The sequence below is a fragment of the Piliocolobus tephrosceles genome, chromosome 8 (genome assembly GCF_002776525.5).
Source record: "Piliocolobus tephrosceles isolate RC106 chromosome 8, ASM277652v3, whole genome shotgun sequence".
Taxonomy (NCBI): domain Eukaryota; kingdom Metazoa; phylum Chordata; class Mammalia; order Primates; family Cercopithecidae; genus Piliocolobus; species Piliocolobus tephrosceles.
The window spans coordinates 13,974,982-14,001,673 of NC_045441.1; the positions used below are offsets into that span (position 1 = coordinate 13,974,982).

General features: G+C 47.2%; 1 protein-coding gene across 2 annotated transcripts in view; it reads left to right on the forward strand.

Moving 5' to 3' along the window:
* Window positions 1-1,981: 1,981 nt before the first annotated feature.
* GTF2I (general transcription factor IIi) overlaps window positions 1,982-26,692 on the forward strand; it is a 108,029-nt gene continuing 83,318 nt past the window's right edge. The window contains exon 1 of one of the 2 annotated variants that reach the window (XM_023218669.2): window positions 1,982-2,384. The gene's annotated coding sequence lies outside the window, so the exon portion shown is untranslated. The remainder of the gene's footprint in view (window positions 2,385-26,692) is intronic. The other variant, XM_023218667.3, reaches the window with a different exon arrangement.

Consider the following 26,692-nt stretch of genomic DNA (forward strand, 5'->3'; position numbering starts at 1 on the left):
TCAGCACTTTGGAAGGCTGTGGCAGGCAGATCACTTGAGGTCAGGAGTTCGAGAACAGTCTGGGCAATATGGTGAAACCCGTCTCTACTAAAAATACAAAAATTAGCTGGGCGTGGTAGTGCACGCCTGTAATCCCAGCTACTTGGGAGGCTGAGACAGGAGAATGGCTTGAACCCAGGAGGTAGAGGTTGCTGTGAAGATCGCATCACTGCACTCCAGCGTGGGCGACGGAGCGAGGCTTGGTCTCAAAAAAAAAATTCCACTGTGAACCACTAACAAATTCACAGAAAAAAGGGACTACCTTCCAAACGTTTTCACGATGATAAGGATCATCTTGGCTAAATACACTTCAGCCTTACTAACTCACTTTGTAACTCCGTCCCAAATTCTACTCCATGACTCCACTATACCCAGGAAATCCTTTCCCTGACCCCTCCAGGTGGAGAAATCACTCTCTCAAAAAAACATACTCACCGAAGTCCACAGCAGGTGAAATCTGCATCTCACAGGCTGGGGCTGTTCTTACTAGAGTTATAGGCTTCTCAAGAGTTAAATTTGTTCCTAAATATATGTCAGTGGCACGTGGTATTGGGAATAGAGAATTTAATTAAATATTCCTAAATGTCAATGAAATACAAGTGCAAAAAGAAAGTTGCTCTTGGGCAAACTTAATGAACGGCTTTCGAGACAATCGACAAAGGAGAGTCACAATCTTTTTAGGCAGGGGCCGAAGGGATCCTAGACATTGTCGGGGAAATCGCAAAAATTCAGGCTTCTGTAATCAGATTGCTTCTTCGGTGAGCTTTACGCTCTCCATGTATTTTTTAAAATATCCAACACGAAAATTCTAGAGGAGGCTTTATTGGGTGCGGTCTGTGCAAGAGAGACGATGGGGAATGCCAATCGGAGAACCCAGATTCAAAGGAAAGGTTTTTTGGACCCACATCAAAAGACTGGCTGCTCGGAAAGTTTTCTCGCTAGCGACAAAGACTTGGAGGCTGGAAAAAGCGTCGTGGTCGCCACCTACCGAGAAGCGGCGGGTCGGGGGAGGATGGCTGTCGTGGCCCGAATCCCCAGTGGGTGGTACTGGGTGGGTGGGGGGGTCAGAAAAACCACTGAATCTAGTGCTTTACATAAATATCTAAAAATCGTCGGCTCGGGGTTGTAAAGTTTTGGAGTTTAACTTAGGTGAACCATAGTGTCTCACCATTTTCAAAACCCACCGGCTAATGCAAGTTGAGAAGCAAAAAATAATGGTAGGGGGAGGAGTTTGAGTTAAATCGCATCGCGGTTGACAGAACAAAACAGGAGCTACGAGTCAGGATTTCTGCTCCCACTCCCTTGCAAGTTTCTTCCAAATCCTGAGGGAGAGACAGAGGCGGAGGGTCTGGGGGAGGAATTAAAACACAAGATCTCCTCCCCTCTCGCCTGTCCAAACTTGGGGGCAACGGTTTCTTTGGAAGACAGCTTGGAAAACACTAGAGAGGAGTTCTTTGTGTCCCGGAGGGTGGTGCAGGGCGGAAGGACTCCCCTTGGCAGAGCACGGAGGGCGACGGGCCGGCCCGGGGCTCCCCGGCTTTTGCAGCGTCCCGGTCTGGCAATTTGCAAGGAATGTGGGGTGCAAGAGCAAGTGGGGGACTTGGACGGCGGTTGGCGCGCGGTGGGGACGAGGCCGGAGCCACCACCCGTCCAGATTTCCGTTTCTGCACCCCGGCTCCCCTCCCCCACCCGGGCGGCCGCGCAGGCCCCAGGTGCAGCCATGTTCTCGCTCCCACCACCCTCGCCTCCATTGACAGCCCTTGCTGGAGAGGGCCGGGCGCCGCGCTTGCCTCGTCCTCGGGTTCGGGGCTCGCCGGAGCGGTGCTTCCTGGGAGTTGTAGTCCCCTGTCCCTGCTGCCGCGTTGATGGGGAACGCATCCGAAACTACAACTCCCGCTGGGCGGCGCTGCGGGTGCGCACGCGCAACGCGCCTTCGAGGAACAAAAAAAAAGAAAAGAAAAAAAGAAAAAAAAAAGGAGGAGGAGGAGGAGGGTGAGAGAGAAGCTGGGAGAGCAGAGAAAAGGGGCCACCGGTCGCCCCCCCGCTTCCCCGCACGCTCTCTCCAGCCGCGGCCGCCCGCCTGCCGCGGTCACCCCGGCCTCTGCCTCTGTCCCCCAGTGATCGGATCAAGGCGCTGAGCGAGGCCCTGCCTGCGGGGCGGCCATGCGGCGGTGACAGGAGCGCGGCCGACACGCACGGGCCCCTCGCCCCCTCTCGCCTCCCGCCCGCTCGCCAGCTCCCCTCAGCCGAGGCTGCTCCGCGGCGGCCGCAGCGCGCGCGCGGCCCACACTCGCCTCCCCTCGGCACCCCCGGCCCCGGCGCTGCCTGGAGGCGGCCGCACTCGGGTGAGTCCCTCTCGCCTCATCCCCGTACCCCCCGCCCCCGCCTCGGGGGCCATTGCGAGCGGGGGCCTTTATTGGAGACTTTGCCCCGCCGGGGCCTGCAGGGACAGGGGCCTGGGAGCCGCGGCCCGCCGCGCGCGGTGTGGGGCTTTGGGGGGCGTCCGTGCCGCCTCCCGCTACCCCCACCCCCACCGCCTCGCCGGGTCTCCAGCCCCGCCGGCCTTGGCAGTGGCCGAAACCAGGCGATGGGGGTGGGGCGGCACGGACGCGGTCGCGGGGGACGACAGTGGCACGCGCGCGCCTCGGTGCGCGTGGGGGAGGGGCGCGCGCGCCAACCGGCGTGGGGTGGGGGGGTCGCCTCGCGCGTGCGGTCCCGCGCACGAGCGAGCGAGCGGCCCCGCGGGCTGCGCATGCCCCGCCGCGCTGATTGGCCGGCTAGGCGGTGCGGGGGCGCGCGCGGTGCCAGGCCCGAGCCGCCGTGGGGTCGCGCTCGCTTGGTGTATCTGGGGCTCCTGCGCCGGGGCAGCAGACGCGCTGGATTGGCCGACCGGCGCGGGGGCGGGGCCGCGCGTTGCCTGGTAACTGCGGCGGGCGGGGGAGCGGGAGCGCAGTCCCCCGCCCCGCCCCGCTCCCAGGTGGAGCCCGCAGTGGGCTTTGTCCCGGGCCGGCCCGGCGCGCCTGCCCCGCGGGGCCTGTTCTTTGGGGGAAATAAACACAATGACCGGAAGGAAAACCTCAGCCTTAGGCCATGAAAATTAAGCCGTCTGGGTTCGGCCAGCACCCGGACGACGGGAGTGCAGAGGAAGAAGGAAAATGAAATGGAAAAAGCTGTCTTCTTGCAGCTCCCTGGCTCCTCCACTTTTTCTTAATCCAACTTTTGCCTTTTCGTGTAGCGAATTTTGTCCTCCCTAGGTTGTGGATTTGCGCTGATTTGCGGCTGGGGATGTTCAGAGGTGGGGTGCTGTTGGAGTAGTGTCCACTCTTGCGGATGCGCAGCTCTTGCCGACTACTGACCTCCTCCTTTTAAAAAAAAAAAAAAAAATTATTTGTGCAGACGCGTTCTCACTATGTTGCCCAGGCTGGTCCTGAACTCCTAGGCTCAAGCGATCCTCCCACCTTGGCCTCCCAAGGTGCTAGGATTACAGGTGTGAGCCATCGCTTTCGGCTTAATTTTCTTTTTTTTTAGAAACAGGGTCTCTCTGTGTTGCCCTGGCTGAAGCGCACAGTGGCACAATCATAGCTCATTGCAGCCTCCAACACCTGGGCTCCAGCGATCCTCCTGCCTCAGCCTCCTAAGTAGCTGGGATTACAGGCCTGCGCCGCCACGCCGGGATAATTTTTGTATTTTTAGTAGAGATGGAGTTTCACCATGTTGGCCAGGCTGGTCTCCAACTCCTGAGCTCAAAGCAATCAGCCCCCCTCGGCCTGCCACCAAAGAACTGGCATTACAGGCATGAGCCACCGCCCTGGGTCACGCCTGGCTAATTTTTAATATTTCTTTAGAGATGGGATCTTCTTGTGTTGCCTAGGCTGGTTGGGAACTCCTGGCTTCTGGTGATCCTCCCATTTAGGCCTCCCAAAGTGGTGGGAGTACAGGCTTGAGCCACCACGCTGGGCCTCATCTCTTTTAAATTCAACTTTGCCGCAGACAATGGCTTGATCAGCCAATAGTGCAGAGGAGAAGTCTCCAGTCCTTCAGGGAACAAAAGGGGAAGTTAGTTTGCAAATGAGAATGTGCAGGTAGAGTGCCCTGCGGAGGCGGGGTCTTCTCCCCAGGCTGAGGCCTATGGTGTGGGATGACCGATTTTATTTCCTGCTACAGCATTTTTCGGGGGCTGCTGCCTTGACTTTCGTTTCTCTTGCTTCTTGGGATCTTGGCCTTTTGGCTGGAATGACGTTTTTCAGGCTATGGAAATCTTTCTTGCTCATATGCAGCCGCTTCCTTAAGGTCTTTTTTCTCTCTCTCTCGTTTTTTTTTTTTTTTGTTAGAGTTTCGCTCTATCCCCCAGGCTGGAGTGCAGTGGCGCGATCTTGGCTCACTGCAACCTTCGCCCCCCGGGTTCAAGCGATTTTCCTGCCTCAGCCGCCCGAGTAGCTGGGATTACAGGCGCCTGCCACCACGCCCGGCTAATTTTTGTATTTTTAATAGAGACGGGGTTTTGCCATGTTTGCCAGGCTGGTCTTGAACTCCTGACCTCAGGTGATCCGCCTGCCTCGGCCTCCGAAAGTGCTGGGATTACAGGCGTGAGCCGCCGCTCCCGTCCTGAGGTCTTCTCTTATATTGTGTGGTCAGAGTTTGTTTCTTATTAATCTCCCAATCAACCTGTGTGTCCTTCCTTGCAGGGCACCTTTATTTTCTCTTTTTTTTGAAACGGAGTTTCGCTCTCGTTGCCCAGGCTGGAGTGCAATGGCGCGGTCTCGGCTCACTGCAACTTCCGCCTCTCGGTTTCAAGCGATTCTCCTGCCTCAGACTCCTGAGTAGCTGGGATACAGGCGCGCTCCACCACGCCCGGCTGAGGGCAGTTTTATTTTCCTCTGCATCTGGCCTAGTCACTGGGTGTTGAGCTCATAGGGGCAGGGACAAGAAGCCTTTTCCTCCTTTGTCTTTCTCCCTCCACTTCCCCTTCCAGTTTGGCATCGTCCTGGTGCCTTGCCTGTGTTAACAATGCTGCTTACATTTGAATGTCTTCCTTGCCCCCCGTGGCTCTTGAGCGCTTTGGATGTACAGTATTTTTCTTATTTAATCTTTGTGACAAGTCTGTAATTCTATAGAGTGGAACAAGTCTAGAGAAGTTGGAGAGTTCTGTACTCTTGCTTACCTAGCACACGAACCTGGCCGGTGTGACTCAACCCTTAAGCCGAGGTTCTGAAACTGCCGCGCCTGGGCGTCCCCAGGAGCGCTGGCATATGCGGACTCTGCTTGCTGGGTCCTACTTCCCAGGCTGATTCTGCACGTCTGGGGAGTTGCCCGAGAATTTGCATTTTGATTAGCTCCCCAGGTGGTGTTAGATGGTGGCTGCTCCCCGGACAGCCCTTTGAGAACCATTCACAATGGTGCAAAATGAAGGGAGGGAAATTTATCGGAGATGTTTGCTTTTCCTTACTTTAAAATTTGATCTTGGCCGGGTGCGGTGGCTCACACCTGTAATCCCAGCACTTTGGGAGGCCGAGGTGGGTGGAACACCTGAAGTTAGGAGTTCGAGACCAGCCTGGCCAACATGGCGAAACCCCATCTCTACTAAAAATAGAAAAAGTAGCCGGGTGTGGTGGCGTGCGTCTGTAGTTTCAGCTATTTGGGGAGGCTGAGGCAGGGGAATCTCTTGAACTCGGGAGGCGGAGGTTGTAGTGAGATGAGAGCTCACCACTACACTCCAGCCTGGGTGACAGAGTGCGACTCTGTCTCAAAAAAATAAAAATAAAAATAGAAAATAAAAATAAAATAAAATTAGATCTTAAATAATTCGGACGACTGACCGTAGATTGCTCAGAAAACTGACTGAGAGTTGAGAATTCCTGTTAGCCATGATTAGAAGTTAAAAGTTTCATAAATCTCCGGTTTAAAAAGGGGCCATGGTTTAAGTGCAGAATAAAATGGGAAATCTATGGAAGTTTGACTTTTTCCCCACTCTGATTTATTTATTTATTTAGTCGCAGCACGGGCATTTGTTACATTATCTTCTTCAGACGCCCAAAGTCTGCCACACCCACCACACAGAAGGTTTGAGTGATAGGACCACAGCTTGTAGTTTTGGTGCTTGGAGGTATGGGGGTTGGGGAGCATTGCGTGCTGACGCTCCTCTGCCATCCTCTGCCACATGCCCCTCCAACGATTCAGCTGACTCAAATATGACTACAGACACTGGCATTTAAATGTAGGCTTTGGGGGTTCTTTTTGCCAGTTGGGGTTGGGGGCAATTCTTACTGAGAAAGATTTTTAGCCAGCCTTCCTTGCCTGCCTGCCTGCCTTCCTTCCTTCCTTCCTTCCTTCCTTCCTTCCTTCCTTCCCTCCTTCCCTTTCCTTGCTTCCCTTTCTTTGCTTTCCTTTCCTTGCTTTTCTTTCTTTTCTTTCTTTTTTTTTTTGATGGAGTTTAGCTTTGTCGCCCAGGCTGGAGTGCAATGGCACAATCTTGGCTTATTGCAACCTAGCCCACCCCCGCCCGGGTTTGAGTGATTCTCCTGCCTCAGCCTCCCGGGTAGCTATGATTACAGGCATGCACCACCATGCCTGGCTAATCTTTTGTATTTTTAGTAGACATAGGGTTTCATAATGCTGACCAGGCTGGTCTGGAACTCCTGACCTCGTGATCCACCCGCCTCAGCCTCCCAAAGTGCTGGGGTTACCGGCTTGAGCCACCGTGCCCGGCGATTTTTAGGTTCTTAAAATTGTAATGTGTTTCTTTCTGGGGAAAATAACTGCAGATTAGGTGGGAGGAATGGTTTTAGTTTACAGTTAATGACTCCCCTCCTTTCCCCAGCCTATACCCTTAGGCGAGTTGTACACACTCCTTAGGGGATCCCAACTTCCGTGGCCACTGACTGTCCTGCTATATTCTAGTGTTTTCGATGACCCATAGGTGGGCAGGTTGTTATTATCTAAGGGAGCTGAACACTGAACAATTACTAAATACTTAACCTTTTCTGTTATTACTGGTTACCAGCTATTTGCATTGCATTTCACCTAATTCATTTTACCATTGTTTTGTTCTTTATTGAGGACATGAATGTTTTATATAAACATGAGTTTTTGCAATATGTTTCATAACTGGGGTGGTATAATTAACATGAAATTGTCTTACCACTGGCTTAAATAGATGGATGTCAAATCATTTTTATGTCAGCCTAAGGGAAAGTATGTATGTATGTATTTATTGAGACAGAGTCTCACTCTGTGGCCCAGGCTGGAGTGCAGTGGCACCATCTCAGCTCTCTGCAACCTCGGAGTCCTGGCCTCAAGTGATTCTTGTGCCTCAGCCTCGCCCATAGCTGGGATTACAGGCGTGTGCCACCATGCCCAGCTAATTTTTTTGTATTTTTTTGTAGAGATGGGGTTTCACCATGTTGGCCAGGTTGGTCTCAAACTCCTGACCTCAGGTGATCTGCCCGCCTTTGCCTCCCAAAGTGCTGAGATTACAGGCATGAGCCACGGTGTCCAATCGAGGATGTGTGTATCCTGTAAAAATTGTGTGGCTCCGTCATCGGAAGAGGTGAAGGTATTTATTGTCTTGATAATTCTTCATTCTCCATTCTTCCCCTGTCGCCCTTTACTGTTGTCCTTTTGTTCTGGAACTTTCCCTGCCGTCTTCCTGTTTGTTTTCTCCTCTTCCTTTTTTTTTTCCTTGTAAAATTCTTGTTTTGGTATTCCATGCCTGTTTCTGGCAGTACTCATTTGCTTTTTACCACTTTGGCCTACTGAGAATGTAAGAGAAAGTTCAATATCGCCAGGAACTGTCAGAGTTGTTGGAGGATTGACTCATTCTTCTTTGGTTGTAACTCGAGTAAAAACTCTATAGGATTTTTTTTTTTTGAGGAGGAGTCTCCCTCTGTTGCACAGGCTAAAGTGTAGTGGCGTGATCTTGGCTCACCGCAACCTCCGCTTCCCAACCTCCGCTTCCCAGGTTCAAGCGATTTTCCTGCCTCAGCCTCCTGAATAACTGGGATTACAAGCGCCTGCCACCACATGCCCAGCTTATTTTGCATTTTTAGTAGAGCCAGGGTTTCTCCATTTTGGTCAGGTTGGTCTTAAACTCCTGACCTCAGGTGATCTGCCCACCTCAGCCTCCCAAAGTGCTGGGATTACAGGTGTCAGCCACAGTGCCAGGCCTATTTTTTATTTTTATTTTTTGAGACAATATCTTGCTCTGTTACCCAGGCTGGAATGCAGTGGCATCATCTCGGCTCACTACAACCCCTGCCTCTCGGGTTCGAGTGATTCTTGTGTCTCAGTTTCCCAGGTAGCTGGGATTATAGGCATGCGCCACCACACCCGGCTAATTTTTGTATTTTTAGCAGAGACAGGGTTTCAGCATGTTGGCCAGGCTGGTCTCCGAACTCCTGACCTCAAGTGATCTGCCCACCTCAGCCTCTCAAACTCTGGGATTACAGGCCTAAGCTACCGCGCCTGGCCCCTATTTTTAAAAATGGAGTTGATGATAATAGAACATGTTTTGCTTCTAAGAGCTGTTGCGAGGATAGAGTTTAAGTGCTTAGGTTGCTGTCTGGCATGTAGTAGACACTCAAGAAATAGTAGTCATAAAAATACTATTGTAAAGGCTTTTGGGAAATTGAGGAAGTGAAAATTTCACTAGTAATATTGATTACAATGTTAATCTCCAAGAACTCTGGAGAATATGAATTGCAAGGGCAAGGACTTGTTCCTCTGTGGGATTTTTCCCCTGTGACTGTTACATTGATTTTATGTTTTGTTTTGTTGAGATAGAGTCTCCCTCTCTCACCCAGGCTGGAGTGCTCATTGCAGCCTCCACCTCTGCCTCCCTGGTTCAAGCGCTTCTCCTGTTTTAGGTTCCTAAGTAGCTGGGACTACAGGTGTGCACCACCATGCCCAGCAAATTTTTGTATTTTTTAGTAGAGAAGGGGTTTTACTATATGTTGGCCAGGCTGTCTGGTCTGGAACTCGTGACCTGGGGTGATCTGCCTGCCTCAGCCTCCCAAAATGCTGGGATTACAGGCGTTAGCCACCACGCCTGGCCAGAGCTTGACAGTTTGATTAATGAAACCTGAGAATGTATACTTTATATGTATGGTTCATTATTATTTGTTATATCTAGATATTTAGCTCTTACTGTTGACTATAATACATGCAGGACGTGAGCAGAATTTTATCGAGATTGAGTTTTCAGACAGTAATCGGTTTCAAGAAAATAAATAAGGTATTGGAAGTGAACTAAAATTAGTAACTGGCTTTGGCATTAGACTTTAATGCACTTAAATTACATGATCTCATCTGTGAAATAATTTGACAGTGGAGGATGATGGCATGTATTATGTCCATATGAGGAAAGGGCAGACAAATAGACCCTGCAAGATTCAATAGTTTCACTCCTTCCTCCTGTTCATTTTCTTTCTTCTTTTTTCTCCATGGTAAGCATTAAAAAAAATGTTTGTTTCACCGGGTGTGGTGGCTCACTCCTGTACTCCCAGCACTTTGGGAGGCCATGAATCACTTGAGGTCGGGAGTTCCAGACCAGCCTAGCCAACATGGTGAAACCCGTCTCTACTAAAAATACAAAAAATTAGCCGGTCGTGGTGGCGCGCACCTGTAGTTCCAGCACTTTGGGAGGCTGAGGCGGGTGGATCACGAGATCAGGAGTTGGACACCAGCCTGGCCACATGGTGAAACCCCGTCTCTACTAAAAATACAACAGCAAAAAAATTACCGGGTATGGTGGTACACGCCTGTAATCCCAGCTACTCGGGAGGCTGAGGCAGGAGAATCACTTGAACCCGGGAGGTTGAGGTTGCAGTGAGCCAAGATCATGCCATTCCACTCCAGGCTGGGTGATAGAAGAAGACTATGTCTCAAGGAAAACAAACAAAAAAACATGTCTGTACTGAAAATACAAAAATTAACTGGGAGTGGTGACAGGTGCCTGTAATCCTAGCTGCTTGGGAGGCTGAGGCATGAGAATCACTTGAACCCGCAAGGCAGAGGTTGCAGTGTACTAAGATCTTGCCACTGCTCTCCAGCCTGGGTGACAGAGCATGACTCCATCTTAAAAAAAAAGAGGCCGGGCGTGGTGGCTCAAGCCTGTAATCCCAGCACTTTGGGAGGCCAAGACGGGCGGATCACGAGGTCAGGAGATCGAGACCATCCTGGCTAACCTGGTGAAACCCCGTCTCTACTAAAAAGTACAAAAAACTAGCCGGGTGAGGTGGCGGGTGCCTGTAGTCCCAGCTACTCAGGAGGCTGAGGCAGGAGAATGGCGTGAACCCGGGAGGCGGAGCTTGCAGTGAGTTGAGATCCGGCCACTGCACTCCAGCCTGGGTGACAGAGCAAGACTCTGTCTCAAAAAAAAAAAGAAAGAAAATCCTGTAAGATGAATTTGTTCCTTTATGAAGAATAAATTTGTGGCTGCTATTTACACCGTGAATGCCTTTCTTTGGAGTGGTTCCTTATAGTGTTTTTGTTTGTTTTTTGTTAAATTGTGGTAATATATACTTAACACAAAAATCACCATTTTAACCTTTTTTTTTTGGGAGGAGGGATGGGATGTCACTCTGTTGCCCAGGCTGGAGTGCAGTGGTATGGTTTTGACTCACTGTAACCTCCGTGTCCTAGGGTCAAGACATCCTCCCACCTCAGCCTCCCGAGTAGCTGCGACTACAGGTGAATGCCACCATGTCTGGCTAGATTTTTTATTTTTTGTAGAGATGGGGGTCTCACTATGTTGCCCAGGCTGGTCTCAAACTCCTGAGCTCAAACAATCTGCTTCCCAAAGTGCTGGGATTAGAGACATGAGCCACCTTATCCAGCCTGATTTTACCAATTTTTGTTTTTTGTTTTTTGAGATGGATTCTCACTTTGTCACCAGGCTGGAGTGCAGTGGCACGATCTCAGCTCATTGCATCCTCCGCCTCCCGGGTTCAAGCGATTCTCCTGCCTCAGCCTCCCGCGTAGCTGGGACTACAGGCACACACCACCACTCCCAGCTAATTTTTGCATTTTTAGTAGAGATGGGGTTTCACCATGTAGGCCAGGATAGACTCAATCTCCTGACCTCGTGATCCACCTGCCTTGACCTCCCAAAGTGCTAGGATGACAGGCATGAGCCACCGCACCCAGCCTTAACCATTTTTAAGTGTATGTATAGTTCAGCGGTCCCGAATTTTTTCTTTTTCTTTCTTTTTTTTTTTTGAGATAGAGTCTTGCTCTGTTGCCCAGGCTGGAATGCAGAATATTATCAGGTTCATCTGTGTGTTAGAATTTCCTTCTTATTTAATCCTTTTGGTGGTTTTTGGAGTTTTTGTTTTGTGGCATGGCACAGCACATTGTGTGTGTGTGTGTGTCTGTGTGTGTGTAAGAAGTATACATAATTATATTATGGTGTACTTGGAAGAGTGTGATCCATAATATAACTGGTTATGCTGAACCCTATTTAGCACACAGAGCCTAGGAAGTTTTCTGATTGTATAGGTTCTATGCTTTTGAGAATTGCTGCTTGTGTTTTGATCTCATTTCCATACACAATCCTTAGAGATCATAGTTATTTATTTATTTATTTATTTATTTATTTATTTTTTGAGATGGAGTCTCACTCTGTCACCCAGGCTGGAGTGCAGTAGCATGATCTTGGCTCACTGCAACCTCCACTTCCTGGGTTCAAGTGATTCTCTTGCCTCAGCCCCGTGAATAGCTGGGATTGCAGGCGCCAACCACCATGCTTGGATAATTTTTGTATTTTTAGTGAAGATGGGGTTTCACCATGTTGGCCAGGCTGGTCTTGAACTCCTGACCTCATGATCCACCTGCCTTGGCCTCCCAAAATGCTGAGATTACATGTGTGAGCCACTGTGCCCAGCTAAGAAGGGATCTTTTAAATTTTTAAAAATACATTAATTTATTTTTATAGAGATGGGATCTCGCTGTGTTGCCCAGGCTAGTCTCAAACTCCTGGGCTCAAGCGATCCTCCCACCTCAGTCTCCCAAAGTGCTGGGATTACAGATGTGAGCCATGCCTGGCCCAAAAGAAGTGATCTTTTATCATGTTGGGAATAGTAACTATTTATTCATTTATTCAACATACTGATGGGCTCATCATATGAGGCCTCAGAACACAGCATGTTTCTTGGAAAATACTGGCATGGGCAAATGACATTGTTGAGAGCTTCAGGATAAAGAATCTTTTAGTTTACTTTGCATATCAAGACTAGTTTACTTTTTTTTTTGGAGACAGTCTTGCTCTGTCTCCCAGGCTGGAGTACAGTGTCACGATCTCAGCTCAATGCACCTCCACTTCCCGGGTTCCAGCCATTCTGGTGCCTCAGCCTCCTGAGTAGCTGGGATTACAGCCATGCATCACAATGCCTGGCTAATCTTTGTGTTTTTTGGTAGAGAACGGGGTTTCATCACATTGGCCAGTCTGATCTCGAACCCCTGACCTCAAGTGATCTGCCAGCCTCGGCCTCCCAAAGTGTTGGGATTATAGGCGTGAACCATCGCGCTTCCCCGGAAGGTGACTTTTTTTTTTTTTTTTTTTTTTGAGACAGAGTCTCCCTCTGTTGCCCGGGCTGGAGTGCAGTGGCACGATCTCGGCTCACTGAAACCTCCAACTCCTGGCTTCAAGCTCTTCTTCTGCCTCAGCTTCCCAAGTAGCTGGGACTATAGGCGTATGCCACCACGCCCAGCTAATTTTTGTATTAGTAGAGATGGGGTTTCACCGTATTGGTCTTGAACTCCTGACTTTGTGATCCACCCACCTCAGCCTCCCAAAGTGCTGGGATTATAGGCGTGAGCCACCGTGCCCGGCCAAAGTGACTTTTTAAAGTTAAGTTTTAAAACGATCTTTGAGGAGTAAATTTGACATAAGCAGGTGTTCATGCACAGATGCCTTAAAAGGTACACATACTTCATTTCACAGCAGTTACTTATTTTGACACTTGTCTCATTAATTTTCCTGCTCTCTCAGAAAATAGGTTATTTTATTTAGCAGTGATAATGAAAGCAGTTTGTTGGGAAATAAGCTATTTTCAATTTACCAGGCTTGGATTTGTTGAGTTTTTATGTAAATTAATAGATATATACACATATATTTTAAAAATAACTATTGTAGTGAAGTTTAAATTATAAATGCTTGCTCAATTCAGTGAATGCTTTTGTGATGCACTTTATTAGGTATTGACATGCATTCTGATAACAACTTTGTAAGGTAAGTATGCAGACTGGTGTCATTTTCCAGCCTAGTAAATTTGGGATTAAAGAATCCCAGGGTCACCTGTAAGATTGGAGACAGAACTTGAATTCAGAACTTTTGCCTGATTGCAAAGCTCACCCTTCCAATAGCTTTGCTCTGTTGCCTGCCTTCTGTGAACAGTGCTTTTAAAAAAGTAAAGATGGCTGGGCGTGGGTGGCTCACACCTATAATCCCAGCACTTTGGGAGACCAAGGTGGGTGGATCATCTGAGGTCAGGAGTTTGAGACCATCCTGGCCAACATGGTAAAACATTGTCTCTACTGAAAATACAAAAAATTAGCCAGGTGTGGTGACAGCTACCTGTAGTCCCAGCTACTCGGGAGGCTGAGGCAGAAAAATTGCTTGAACCTGGGAGGTAGAGGTTGCAGTGAGCCAAGACCATGCCACTGCACTCCAGCCTGGATGACAGAGTGAGACTCTTTCTCAAAAAGAAGAAAAAAAAAAAAAGAAAAACACCTCAAGAACAAAGTAAAGATGGACCTTTAGATAATAGCTACTTGATTTTCATTTTCTCTTCCAAAATGGTTTTTCCAAATCCAACTGAGTTTTAAATTTGGAGTCATGTCAAAGGGACATATTCCTTGTGTACTGGCAGAGCAAGCTGCTGCTGTTTAAAAATCTGGACTATTAATTTAAAACTATAATTAATACACATGCAAAAATGGTGTCTTAAACTGTGGTACAAGGAAAATAGGTCTTTCTGAATAGCTGATAAGATTTTTCCTTGTTCGTTTTTTAAGGATGTTGTTTTTGGCTACTGTGAAACTCAGAACTCAGAGCTGAGCTTGTGATCCACTGATTGGGCAGATCCTTTTTTTTTTAATTGAGACAGAGTCTCGCTCTGTTGCCCAGGGTGGAGCGCAGTGGCGTGATCTCGGCTCACTGCAACCTCCACCTCCTGGGTTCAAGCGATTCTCCTGCCTTAGTCTCCCAAGTAGCTAGGATTACAGGCATGTGCCACCATACCCACCTAATCTTTGTATTTTTGATAGAGACGGAGTTTCACCATGATGTCCAGGCTGGTCTTGAACTCCTGTCCTCAGGTGGTCTGCCCACCTTGGCCTCCCAAAGTGCTGGGATTACAGGCATGAGCCGCTGTGCCCGGCTAGATCCTTTCTTTATTATTTCGTCATTCTTTCCTTCACCTGGCTTTTTTAAAGAGTTAAATTTAGCTATTAGCTGTCTGAAGTTTTTTTTTCTTTTCTTTTTTTTTAATGGGGTCACCATACTATAAAGCTTTAACTATGAATACAACACAGTTGTAAATCATTTCAAATCTTAACCCTTCAAATTTATTTTTTCTTGAGAGATATTTGTTATTTACTGAGGCAAGTGCCAGCTTCATTTCAGGAGCTAGAGATGAACAATTTAGTATCTTAAAATGTCTGCATACGCTGCTAGAAAAATTTCACAGCCGGCTGGCCATGGTGTCTCACACCTGTAATCTCAGTACTTTGAAAGGCCACGGTGGGAGGACTGCTTGAGCACAGGAGTTTGACACCAGCCTGGGCAACATAGTGAGACCCTGTCTCTACCAAAAAATAAAAAAAATTAGCTGTGTGTGGTGGTGCATTCCTGTAGTCTCAGCTACTATGAAGGTTGAGGTGGGAGGATTGCTCGAGCCCAGGAGGTTGAGCTATAAGGAGCCATGTCCCTGCCACTGCATTCCAGCCTGGGTGACAGAGCAAGACCCTGTCTCAAAAAAAAAAAAAAAAAAATTCAAACCCTTGATTTAAAAATCAATCCTGGCTGGGCGCAGTGGCTCACGCCTGTAATCCCAGCACTTTGGGTGGCCGAGGCGGGTGGATCATGAGGTCAGGAGATCGAGACCATCCTGGCTGACACGGTGAAACCCTGTCTCTACTAAAAATACAAAAAAAAATTAGCCAGGCGCGGTGGTGGGTGCCTGTAGTCCCAGCTACTCGGGAGGCTGAGGCAGGAGAATGGCGTGAACCTGGGAGGCGGAGCTTGCAGTGAGCTGAGATGACGCCACTGCACTCCAGCCTGGGCGACAGAGCAAAACTCCCTCTCAAAAAAAAAAAATCAATCCTGATCAAAGATTTGGCTTAGGGATTTCTTCTTTTATTTGTAAGTACTTGCCATATATATATATTTATATATATATATATATAATTTTTAACTCATATCTGTATCTATATATAGATATGAGTTAAAAATTAAAGTCAAATGAACTAAAATGGGTTATTTGGTTCTATTTCTTGTCTGCTGAAGTGTATATGTTAATATACCTTAATATAAATTGTGATAGTTTATATCCTGCTATTAAATATTTGTAAAACAGAACCTCTGGCCAGGCACGGTGGCTCACGCCTATAATCCCAGCACTTTGGGAGGCTGAGATGGGCAGATATTGCCTGGGCTCAGGAGTTTGAGACCAACCTGGGCAACATGGTGAAACCCTGTCTCTACTAACATTACAAAAATTAGCCAGGTGTGGTGGTGCACCCCTGTAATCCCAGCTACTCGGGAGCTGAGGCAGGAGAATTGCTTGGACTCAGAAGGCAGAGGTTCCAGTGAGCCAAGATCGTACCACTGTACTCCGGCCTGGGCGACAGAGTCTCACTCTGTCTCAAAAAAAAAAAAACCAGACCCTCTGAATTGCTGACCTAATTTATTTTCCTTGGGAAAATACCTAGTAAGCCTATGGAGATAAACTCTTAGAATTCAAGTATTGTTCAGTATAAGCAAGGCATACAGAAGTCCTGCCTATTCTAGGTCTAGTGTAGTCTCCGGTGAACTTATCTTTTCTAAGATATTATGTACAGTAAACAGGAAGCTCTCTGTTAGAGGATATGTCAAAGCTGGAGATTGGACTAGAATACCAAAGACAATATCGACAACAATAACTGACATTTTTTGAGAGTTTATGAGTTTACTGGTTTTTTTTTTTTTTTCTTTTGAGACGGAGTCTCACTGTGTTGCCCAGGCTGGAGTGCACTGGCACGGTCTCAGCTCACTGCAACCTCTGCCTCCCGGGTTCAAGTGATTCTCCTGCCCCAGCCTCCCTAGTAGCTGGGACTACAGGTGTGTGCCAGCACGCCCAGCTAATTTTTTTGTGATTTTAGTAAAGATGGGGTATCACCGTGTTAGCCAGGATGGTCTTGATCTCCTGACCTCGTGATCTTCCCGCCTTGACCTCCCAAAATGCTGGGATTACAGGCCTGAGCCACCGCCCCCAGCCGAGTTTACTGTTTTAAGTGCTACCTGCATTAACATATTTAATCCTCATAGCCATCCTGAGATGTGAGGTAGGCACTATTAGGATCCCATTTTAAAGTTGAGAGGAATGAGGCTAACAAATCTAAAAAATATAGTAAGGGACAGTGTTAATATAAAACTAGACAGCCAGACAACTCCTACTCTTTTTTGAGACGGAGTCTTGCTCTGTCGCCCGGGCTGGAGTGCAGTGGCCGGATCTCAGCTCACTGCAAGCTCCGCCTCCCGGGTTTACGCCATTCTCCTGCCTCAGCCTCCGGAGTAGCTGGGACTACAGGCGCCCGCCACCTCGCCCGGCTAGTTTTTTGTATTTTTAGTAGAGACGGGGTTTCACCGTGTTAGCCAGGATGGTCTCGATCTCCTGATCTCGTGATCCGCCCGTCTCAGCCTCCCAAAGTGCTGGGATTACAGGCTTGAGCCACCGCGCCCGGCTGACAACTCCTACTCTTAACTGCCATGTGGTTTTTGGATTTGTTTGTTTGCTTGTTTTTGTTTTGAGATGGAGTTTCGCTCTTGTTGCCCAGGCTGGAGTGCAGTGGCGTGATCTGACCTCAGCTCACTGCAACCTCTGCCCCTCAGGTTCAAGCAGTTCTCCTGCTTCAGCCTCCTGAGTAGCTGGGATTACAGGCATGTGCAGCCACACCCAGCTAATTTTGCATTTTTAGTAGAGATGAGGTTTCTCTATGTTAGGCTGGTCTTGAACTCCCGACCTCGGGTGATCCACCTGCCTTGGCCTCCCAAAGTGATGGGATTACAGGTGTGAGTCACCACGCCTGGCCTTTTTTTTTTTTTGAAAAAAGTCTTGCTCTGTCGCCAGTTCAAAGTGCAGTGGTGTGGTCTCAGCTCACTGCAACCTCTGCCTCCCAGGTTCAAGCGATTCTCCTGCCTCAGCCTCCTGAGTCGCTGACATTACAGGCGCTCACCACCACACCCAGCTAATTTTTGTAATTTTAGTAGAGACGGGGTTTCACCATGTTAGCCAGGATGGTCTCCATCTCTTGACCTCGTGATCTGCCCACCTTGGCCTCCCAAAGTGCTGGGATTACAGGCGTGAGCCACTGCGCCTGGCCTAAAAACTATTTTTAAAAAAAGAAAAATAGCTACGAAATTTAAAGAGCAGGTAAAATGTACAACTAATATAAACCAGCTAGTGATCTATGGCTTTTTTGTTTTTTTGACAGGGTCTTGCTCTGTCTCCCAGGCTGGAGTGCAGTGGTGTGGTCATAGCTCACCGCAGCGTTGAACTCCTAGGCTCAAGTGATCCTCCTGCCTCAGACTGCTGAGTAGCTCGGACAACAGGGGTGCACCACCACACCTGGATACTTTTTACATTTTTGATAGAGAAGGGCTCTCACTCTGTTGCCTAAGCTGGTGTCGAACTCTTGGTCTTAAGCAGCCCTTCCACGTCAGCCTCCCAAAGTGTTGGGATTTCAGGTGTGAGCCACGGTGCCCAGCCTGTCACTTTTAAACTTAGAAAATAGTTGCAAGAACAGTAAACAAACAAAAATTGCTTACATATCTTTCATGCAGAGACTTGCATTCAAGTTCTGCCTATCGTTTTGGCGACGGATGTCCTTTATTGCAAGAGTATAATCAAGGATCACCTTTCCACCCAGTTTCCTTGCCTCTCTAATATACTTTTTTTTTTTTTGAGACGGAGTTTCACTCTTATTGCCCAGGCTGGAGTGCAATTGTGCAGTCTGAGCTCACTGTAACTTCTGCCTCCTGGGTTCAAGCGATTTTCCTGCCTCAGCCTCCCGGGTAGCTGGGATTGCAGTCATGTGCCACCATGCCCAGCTAATTTTGCATTTTTTTTTTAGTGGAGACGGGGTTTCTCCATGTTGGTCAGGCTGTTCCTGAACTCCCTACCTCAGGTGATCCGCCCACCTCAGTGTCCCAAAGTGCTGGGATGACGGGCATGAGCCACTGTGCCCAGCCCTCTAATATGTGTGTGTGTGTGTGTGTGTGTGTATATATATGTATATATATATAATTTTTTTTTTTTTTTGAGATGGAGTTAAGCTCTTTTGCACAGGCTGGAGTGCAGTGGCACCATCTCGGCTCACTGCAACCTCTTCCCCCTGGTTCAAGCGATTTTCCTGCCTCAGTCTCCCAAGTAGCTGGGATTACAGGCGCCTGCCACCATGCCCAGCCAATTTTTGTATTTTTAGTAGAGACAGGGTTTCGCCACATTGGCCAGGCTGGTCTCGAACTCCTGACCTCAGGTGACCCACCCGCCTCAGCCTCCCAAAGTGCTGGGATTATAGGTGTGAGCCACCAATCCCAGCCTAATATACTTTATTTTAGAACAGTTCTTCAGTGTTTTGAGTTTCATTCAAACCCTTAACCTTTTTGAAGACTAGAGGCATTTTTATAGAATGTCTTTCAACTCGGGTTTGTCCAGTGCTTCCTCATGCTTATATTGAGGTTAAGCATTTTGAGCAGGAATATCCATGTTTTCCTTGCATTTTGTTGGTTGGGATCTGGTGTCTGTCTGTCTGGAGACTAGCGTTAACTTTGATGACTCGGTTACAATGAAGTCTGCCATGTTCTCCTTTTTTTAAAAGAAGAATTTTTTTTTCTTTTCTTTTTGAGACGGAGTCTTGCCCTGTCGCCCAGGCTGGAGTGCAATGGCACGATCTCAGCTCACTGCAAGCTCTGCCTCCTGGGTTCAGGCGATTCTCCTGCCTCAGCCTCCTGAGTATCTGGGATTACAGGCGTGCGCCTCCACGCCCAGCTAATTTTTGTTTTTTTTTTTTGAGACGGAGTCTTGCTCTGTGGCCCAGGCTGGAGTGCAGTGGCCGGATCTCAGCTCACTGCAACCTCCGCCTCCCAGGTTCACGCCATTCTCCTGCCTCAGCCTCCCGAGTAGCTGGGACTACAGGTGTCCGCCACCTCGCCCGGCTAATTTTTTTTTTGTATTTTTAGTAGAGACGGGGTTTCACCGTGTTAGCCAGGATGGTCTCGAACTCCTGACCTTGTGATCCGCCCGCCTCGGCCTCCCAAAGTGCTGGGATTACGGGTGTGAGCCACTGCGCCCAGCCCAAGAATAAATATTTTTTAAAAGAAGAAAAATAGCTATGAACTAGTATTTTGTGGTACAATACTTTGGGACAGTGAAAATAACTCTTTAGTATTGAGGGAATCCTATTTCTTTGAGAGGCTGTTTTTTTTTGGGGGGTGGCAGAAAGTGAGTTCATGGACTTAAATACCATTATAGTTGTTGTCTAAGCCCTTGAAAACTTAAATGTTTTTCTAAAGTTTAAATTTGTAGATAATGGAATTTGAAAAATACTTAAAATCTGATTAAATTTTACAATGTATGGTGTGATTTGAAAGAGAATTGGGGGCTGGGCGCGGTGGCTCATGTCTGTAATCCCAGCACTTTGGGAGGCCGAGGCAGGCGGATCACTAGAGGTCAGGAGTTGGAGATCAGCCTGACCAACATGGCAAAACCCTGTCTCTACTAAAAATACAAAAATTAGCTGGACATGGTGGCAGGTGCCTATAATCCCAGCTACTCAGGAGGCTGAGGCAGGAGAATTGCTTGAACCCGGGAGGCAGAGGTTGCAGTGAACCGAGATCGTGTCACTGAACTGCAGCCTGGGTGACAGAGCAAGGCTCTGTCTCAAACAAACAAACAAAACAAAAAAGAAAGAGAATGGGGAATTGAGGTCATCCAGTCAGTTGGATAGATCTGGATTCTATTCTTAGCAATTCTGTGATCTTGGGCAATTTACATTGTCTTTTAAGTTATCAGCTTTTCTTAGGTTATAAAAAGATCCATTTTGTAAATTGTGTCAAGCAGATGTCGACCATTTATAATAAACATATCAAGGTACGAAGTTAATTTCTTTGCTGTCATTCGAAAGACAAACTAATAAGGTCAGCAAACTACCTTAAACATGTTCTCATTAAAAAAAAAAATTAGAAACACGTCTCCTATAGCCAGATGTGGTGGCAGATTCCTGTAGTCCCAGCTAATTGGGAGACTGAGGTAGGAGGATCCTTTGAGCCCAGGAGTTTGCAGCCATCTTGGGCAACATAGACCCTTATCTCAAAATAAAAAAACAAACAAAAAAAAAAACCCAACAAAGCACATTTTCTGTAGAAGCTACTTGGTGGGCATAATTAGAACAAATGGTAGCATGTTGAAAAACTTAAGACACTTAGTGTGAACCACATGTCCAGAAAAAAAAAAAGAAAAAAACTAAATAGAAAACATGAAGACATTTACAAAGTCTGTGTTTACAATCCGAACTGATTATATTAAATGTATACTGACATTTTAGGGATGAATAAATTTCCTTCTGAAAAACAGATTTTAGTTTTGGCTTTTAGTACTTAATAATTATAGGGAGAACATGGAAATATTAAATACCAACAGTTTGGCTGGGCGTGATGGCTCATGCCTGTGATTGCACCATTTTAGGAGACTGAGGCAGGCGAAATCACTTGAGGTCAGGAGTTCAAGACCAGCCTGGCCAACATGGGGAAACTCTGTCTCTACTAAAAATACAAAAAAAATTAGCTGGGTGTAGTGGCAGGTACCTGTAATCCCAGCTACTCTGGAGGTTGAGCCAGGAGAATTGCTTGAACCCAAGAGGTGGAGGTTGTAGTGAGCCGAGATTACGCCCCTGCACTCCAGCCTGGGCAACAGAGTGAGACTCCATCTCCAAAACAAAACCAAAATGAAACAAAAAACCAAAAAAACCCCAACAATTTCAGAGATAAAAAAATTTAGGTGACCTAAAAGATTGCCAAAATATAGTATTACAGGATAATCTACACTAGTTTTAATGCAACTGAATCCTGGTTTAGAATAAAGTCAGCTGATTCAACTATTAGTATTAGATCTTTTGCATTTATTTTAAGCACCATTTTAGGACAAAATATCTAACATTTTACTTGATGAATTTTAACTTTTTCTTACCACTCATTATTTTGAAGAAATTACTTTTTTTTTTTTTTCCTTTTTGTGGAGAACGAGGTCTCGCTATATTACCCAGGCAGGTCTCGAACTCCTGGGCTCAAGCTATCCTTCCGCCTCTGCCTCCCTGAGAGCTGGGATTACAGGCATGAGCCACCGTGCCCGGCTTGAAGAAATTACTTTTTAAAAGTTTGAGATGTCACTAATTTTTCCCTTAGCATTAAGAGATACATGAATTCATTTTATTCTTCTGACTGAAGATGTTTCTGTTAGTGTATACATTCAAGAATATCATACGCCATTAGTCATTTAATTTTGTTGAAACTCGGCTTTGGTGGCTGTTAATAAAATGAATTGGTCGGCCAGGTGTGGTGGCTCATGCCTGTAATGCCAGCACTTCGGGAGGCTGATGCGGGCAGATCACCTGAGGTCAGGAGTTCAAGACCAGCCTGGCCAACATGGTGAAACCCCGTCTCTACTGAAAAAAAGAAAATTAGCCGGGCGTGGTGGCATGTACCTGTAATCCCAGCTACTTGGGAGGCTGAGGCAGGAGAATTGCTTGAAACCAGGAGGCAGAGATTGCAGTGAGCCAAGATTGTGCCACTGCACTCCAGCCTGGGCGACAGAGTGAGACTCCGTCTCAAAAAAAAGTAAATTTGGATTTTACAGTTTTTCCTCTTATACAAAAAATAACTGGAGACTAGATCTCAAAGAATGAAGACAGCTGGAAAGCTAGAAGACACCAGAAAACCAAGAAAGAGAGAACTTCCCTGAAATACTGGCCCCGGCAGAAGTGCATCCATCAGTACTGCAGACTCACCTCTGTAGTCCGTTTTTTGGAATAGGGGGTCAAAAACTTAAGTTTGGATGGAAAATTTCTCTGGTAAAAGTATTCTGTCTGTCTGTCTGTCTGTCTCTCTCTCTCTCTTTAACGGACACCAGGGCTTGCTCTGTCACCCAGGCTGGAATGCAGTGGTGCCATCATGGCTCACTGCAGCCTTCACCTCGTGGGCTCAAGCCATCCTCCTGTCTCGGCCTCCCAAAGCACTGGGATTACAGGTGTGAGCTACTGAGCCTGGCTTTTTTTTTTTTCTAACTCCTAAGGCTGTTGAATAATTACAGAGTTGAATATTATTACCTGTCTTAAATACTGTCTTCCAGGGACAATATCCTAGTGGTAGTTATTTTAGCTAATTTTGAAGGCTTTTCTCAGTTTTTATTCATCTAAGCATCAGGGGGTTTAGTGATTATTGTTTGAATGCAAAACATTGAGTTAAAAAAGATACTGATTTCTGCAGTCTTGAAGTTTATCTCGCCTTCCTTAAGTAAAGGTACAGTGTAGCTCTTCATTGCTTATTACAAGTAAAAATAGTAGCCTGCAGAAATTTGTGCAGAAGAAAATAAAATAATGGGCCTGGTGTTTCTCATCAGTTTAAATCCATTTCACCTTCGTTGAGACTGAGTCTTCAGTCTTTTAGGTGGTGAGTCAAGGTTTTACTAATTTAAACTATTGTCTCAATTGAGGGCTGTCTTTCATTGTTAAAAGATAGTTTGCCTGACAGTGCCTGGAAGCAGTTTTTGTGACATAAGTAATGTGTTCACCTAGATAATCGGTCTGTAACCTACTTTTTTTGTGTTTTTTTTTGTTTGTTTTGATTTTTTTTTTTTTTTTTTTTGAGACGGAGTCTCGCTCTGTCACTCAGGCTGGAGTGCTGTGGCCGGATCTCAGCTCACTGCAAGCTCCGCCTCCCGGGTTCACGCCATTCTCCTGCCTCAGCCTCCCGAGTAGCTGGGACTACAGGCGCCCGCCAACACGCCCGGCTAATTTTTTGTATTTTAGTAGAGACGGGGTTTCACCGTCTTAGCCAGGATGGTCTCGATCTCCTGACCTCGTGATCCGCCCGTCTCGGCCTCCCAAAGTGCTGGGATTACAGGCTTGAGCCACCGCGCCCGGCCTGTTTCGATTTTTTGAGATGGAGTCTCTGCTCTGTTGCCCAGGCTGGAGTGCAGTGGCACGATCTCAGCCCACTGCAACCTCCACCTCCCGGGTTCAGGCAATTCTCCTGCGTCAGCCTCATGAGTAGCTGGGATTACAGGCGTGTACCACCACACCTGGCTAATTTTTATATTTTTAATAGAGATGGGGTTTTATCATGTTGGCCAGGCTGGTCTCGAACTCCTGACCTTGTGATCTGCTCGCCTCGGCCTCCCAAAGTGTTGGGATTACAGGCATGAGCCACCATGCCCAGTTATATTTTAAAAATTTTTTTAGTTTTTTGAGATGGAGTCTCACTCTGTTGCCCAGCATGATCTTGGATCACTGCAACCTCCACCTCCCGGGTTCAAGTGATTCTCCTGCCTCAGCCTCCTAAGTAGCTGGGATTACAGGTGCCCACCACCATGCCCAGCTAATTTTTGTATTTTTAGTAGAGATGGGGTTTCACCATGTTGGCCAGGCTGGTCTCGAACTCCTGACCTCAAGTGATCCTCCTGCCTTGGCCTCCCAAAGTTCTGGGATTACAGGTGTCAGCCACCACACCTGGCTGTAAAGAGGCAGTTTGGAATTTAGAGAGAGATTCTAGTCCTTTGTTAAAGAACTAACTGTAGGCTGTGCACAGTGACTCTCGCCTATAATCCCAGCCCTTTGGGAGGCCGAGGCAGGCAGATCACCTGAGGTCAGGAGTTTGAGACCAGCCTGGCCAACATGGTGCAACCTCGTTTTTACTAAAAATGGAAAAATTAGCTGGGCGGTGGTGGGCACCTATAATCCCAGCTACTTGGGAGGCTGAGGCAGGAGAATCGCTTGAACCCGGGATGCAGAGGTTGTAATGTCCAGCCTGGGTGACAAGAGCCAGAGTCCATCTCAAAAAAAAAAAAAAAAATATATATATATATATATATATATACACATATATACATATATACACACACACACACACATACACGCACATATATATAATTTTTATATATTCATATATTACAAACATGAAAAAAGAAAAGGACATGAATGTAATTTAAATAAAAGAGTGTTCTAGCACTTCCCCACTTACCAGTCTGACTGGAACCCTGTTTTGAAGCAGAAATGTATTGACAGTTCAGAAGTATTTCAGAGAACAGTATCCTAAAAAATATTAAGAATCGCAGTTTTTGTTAGACTAACGTTAAGGTTTGTAAAAATCTTCAACACGCTCTTCCTTTCACTCACTATAAGATATATGTTTTCGTCTGGGTGCAGTGGCTTATACCTTTAATCCTAGCACTTTGGTAGACTGAGGTGGGAGGATCATTTGATCTCAGGAGTTTGAGACCAGCCTGTGCAACATATTGAGACCCGATCTCTACTAAAAATACAGAAAATTAGCCGGGCGTGGTGCTGCGAGTCTGTAGCCCCAGCTGGCAGGGATGCTGAGGTGGGAAGATTGCTTGAACGCAGGAGGTGGAGGCTGCAGTTAGCGGTGGTGGTGCCACTGTACTCGTCCAGGCAACAGAGTGAGACTGTGTCTCATAAAACCCAAAACCAAATGTTTTTGTGTGCTGTTTGGTAATAACAGCAAGGAATCAGTTAATTAAAGCAGAAGTAGAGTCAAAAAGAAAATTTTATGGAATTGTTATTGGCTTATTTTGAGGAAGAATTGAATAGCAAGGACACAGATAAACCTAATACCTGAAATGGATCTCCAACAGGAAACTCAAGAGGAATTTAAAGAATGGCTAGAGTCTGTTTTCAGAGATAAAGAAGGCATCACATATTCAGTAGCTGGCCAGAAATCAGAGATAACCAGTGAAATAGCAACAGGCCAATTGAGTTCATCTTTGAAACTCATGAAGGAGACTTAAGATCAAATCAGGGAAACTAAAGGTGAAGTCAAAAAACCTTCAGAATAGAAGAACTGAGGAGATTGAAAAAATGGGAGGCCGGGTGTGGTGGCTTACGCCTATAATCTCAGCACTTTGGGAGGCTGAGGCGGGCGGATCACCTGAGGTCAGGAGCTCAAGACCAGCCTGGCCAACAAGGTGAAGCCCCCCATCTCTACTAAAAATACAAAAATTACCCGGGTGTGGTGGTGGGCGCCTGTCATCCCAGCTACTCGGGAGGCTGAGGCAGGAGAATTTGCTTGAACCCAGGAGCTGGAGATTGAAGTGAGCCAAGATCGCACCACTGCACTCCAACTGGGGCAATAGAGTGAGACTCCTTCCGCCCGTCAAAAAAAAAAAAAAAAAGTAAAAATCATACCTAGTTGCATTCCTTGTGAGCACAGAGAAAAATGTCCTCATTTTACCTGGTTTAATTTTTTTTGTTTGTTTTTTGTTTAGCAGCCTCTTTTATTGGGAGACCTCTGAGTTTTGATGTGTCATGACAGATAGGACAGGTCATATCCTGATGATTTGTGGTTCATTGCTGGTGACATCAGAAAGTCAAGTCAACCAGGAAAAGACTCCATGGGCCCGGCTCAGGTGGCTTCTGAAGCTCCACCTCCATCAAGGAGCTCTTCTGGGGTCCATGTGGGCTCCATGGTGCCTGCTCTCCCACTCAGGGTTGCTGTGCTTATTATACAAGATGGCCAATAAAGCATGACATAGTCAATAAATGTTCATTTCCTTCTCTTTGTCCAACCCTTCTTAAGTTGAGGGCATTCATAAAAGGTATTGAGCATTTCCATTTATAGATGAGGCGACTGAGTACAGCCCCCAAGGGCACGCAGCGAGATGGTTGTCTGCTGAACCCATACGTCAGCTCTCTAGGTGTGTGGTCCCGTGAGGACCAGTGCATCAGGTGCTTCCTAAGCTGGCCTCGCCTGCCTGGCCCGATGCCTCCTCAGGTGTTCATTGTTAATGCCACCTCCTGATGGCAGTTTTTTTCTGGGAAGAGGAGAAAAGAGAGGGAGCCGTCCCCAAGTGAAGGGTGCAGGGAAGGCTCCACGAATAGTTTCAACTAAGGACTGTCCCATGAAGGAACCTCGGGACGAGCAAGGAACAGTGAACTTCTGGTGTGACCCGGATGCACCCATTTCCAGAGAGCAGAAAGCACAGAGAAGGCCTGTGGGTCGCCCCCAGGGTGCTTTCCATCCTGCAGGGCTCGCTGTCTGCCCTGTTAGTTCTGATAAAGACATAGGACCTTCATCACCAGGGGCACCCGTGGGCTGTTGCTGTGGCGTCTGTCCCCCATTTCTTACACACATGGAGTGTGATTGTTACTAGTGGAGCTTGTCCAGGTA